Genomic DNA, 2,568 nt, shown 5'->3' with positions numbered 1-2,568 from the left:
TGAGAGGGATCACTGTACTGTAATACCTCGTCATTCAACAAGTTAACATGAAAGAAAGAAAAAGATCTGAAGGGGGGGGTGCGGGGAGGGAAAGAGTGGGTGAGGGGGGAGAAGGGTGAGGAGGAGAGGAGAGAGGACAGGAGGAGAAAAGAAAAAGACTTGCATTTATATAATGCCTTTCTCAACCTCTGCCTGTCCCAAAGTGCTTTACAGCCAATGAAGTAGTTTTGAAATGGAGTCACCATTGTAATGTAGGAAACGTGGCAGCCAAGGTCCCACAAACAGCAATGTGTTAATGACCAGATAATCTGTTTTAGTGATGTTGTTTGAGAGATAAATAATAGCCAGGACACCGGGGAGAACTCCCCTGCTCTTCTTCCAATAGTGCCATGGGATCTTTTACATTGCCTGAGAGGGTAGATGAGCTTCGATTTAACATCTCATTCAATAGACGACACCTCCAACGGTGCAGCACTGAAGTGTCAACCTAGATTATCTTCACAGAGAGGGATGATACCGGGATCGAAGTTAAGGAGGAGGAGTGTGAAATATTGGATGGGATAAACATATCTGTTAAAAGAAGCCAGGGAGGAAATAGCGGAGGCCCTGACCATCATTTTCCAATCCTCCCTGGATACAGGCGTGGTGCCGGAGGATTGGAGGACTGCTAACATTGTACCATTGTTTAAAAAGGAGCAAAGGATAAACCGAGTAATTAGAGGCCAGTCAGTCTAACCTCAGTGGTGGGCAAATTATTGGAAACAATTCTGAGAGACAGGATAAACCTTCACTTAGAAAGGCACGGAGTAATCAAGGACAGTCAGCACGGATTTGTTAAGGGGAGGTCATGTCTGACTAACTTGATTGAATTTTTTGAGGAGGTAACAAGGAGGGTCGATGAGAGTAGTGCATTTGATGTAATCTACATGGATTTTAGCAAGGCTTTTGTCAAGGTCCCACATGGCAGACTGGTCAAAAAGGTAAATGCCCATGGGATCCATGGGAATGTGGCAAGTTGGATCCAAAATTGGCTCAGTGGCAGGAAGCAAAGGGTAATGGTTGACAGGTGTTTTTGCCACTGGAAGGCTGTTTCCAGTGAGGTCCCGCAGGGCTCAGAACTAGGTCCTTTGCTTTTTGTGGTATATATTAATGATTTGGACTTAAACGTAGGGGGCATGATTAAGAAATTTGCAGATGACACAAAGACAGGCCGTGTGGTTGATAGTGAGGAGGGAAGCTGTAGACTGCAGGAAGATATCAATGGACTGGTCAGATGGGCAGAAAAGTGGCAAATGGAATTCAATCCAGAGAAGTGTGAGGTAATGCATTTGGGGAGAGCAAATAAGGCAAGGGAGTACACAATAAATGGGAGGATACTGAGAGGTGTAGAGAAACAGAGGGACCTTGGAGTGCATGTCCACAGATCGATAAGGTGGTTAAGAAGGCAAATGGAATGCTTTCCATTATTAGTCGAGGCATAGAATATAAGAGCAGGGAGGTTATGCTGGAACTGTACAAAACACTGGTTAGGCCACAGCTTGAGTACTGAGTACAGTTCTGCACCACATTACAGGAAAGATGTAATTGCACTAGAGAGGGTACAGAGGAGATTTACGAGGATGTTGCCAGGACTGGAGAATTTTAGCTACGATGATAGATTGGATAGTCTGGGGTTGTTTTCCTTGGAACAGAGGAGGTTGAGGGGTGATTTGATTGAGGTTTACAAAATTATGAGGGGCCTGGATAGAGTGGGTAGGAAGGACCTATTTCCTTTAGCAGAGGGGTCAATAACCAGGGGGTATAGATTTCAAGTGACTGGTAGAAGGAAAATTTTTCACCCAGAGGGTGGTGTGGGTCTGGAACTCACTGCCTGAAGGGGTGGTAGAGGCAGAAACCCTCAACTCATTTAAAAAAATCCCTGGATATACACCTGAAGAGCCGTGACCTGCAGGGCTATGGACCAAATGCGGGAAAGTGGGATTAGGCTGGGTGGCCCGTTTCTCAGCCGGCGTGGACACGATGGGCTGAATGGCCTCCTTCTGTGCCGTAAATTTTCTATGATTCTATTGTGTGTTTAAGTCTCTGAAGTGGGGCTCAAACCCACAACATTCTGACTCAGAGGCGAGAGTGCTCTCCACTGAGCCATGGCTCACACCATGCCCATTCTCTTCATCTCATGGTGTTTCTCGCCAGTCTGCCTGCACCAAAACAGACAGTTGAAGAACAAGTCGCTTTGACAGGGAAAATGCAACAACGGTCACCAATGGTGACTGTTCAGGAGTGAAATCAGGAAGCACTTTTTCATTCAAAGGGTAGTGGAAATGCAACAACGGTCGACGATGTGATTCTTCCAGGAGCTTGCTCTGTTTTCTGTCAGTGAATTAGAAGCACAGGCTCTCTCACAGCCCAGTGTGGCACCGAGCCAGAAAAACCAGGGTTAATCTCTGCTTGACACCGAGCTCACCGTTTGTAGCCACACCTAAAGCAATAGCCACGAGTGCTGCTCCAGCTCAAACGCACGCGCCTGGACATTGGGTTCAGGTTCGACTGACGATGCTGCCCACAAAA

The sequence above is a fragment of the Heptranchias perlo genome, unplaced genomic scaffold, assembly GCF_035084215.1.
Source record: "Heptranchias perlo isolate sHepPer1 unplaced genomic scaffold, sHepPer1.hap1 HAP1_SCAFFOLD_752, whole genome shotgun sequence".
Classification (NCBI taxonomy): domain Eukaryota; kingdom Metazoa; phylum Chordata; class Chondrichthyes; order Hexanchiformes; family Hexanchidae; genus Heptranchias; species Heptranchias perlo.
Note: the sequence above shows the minus strand (reverse complement) of the source record.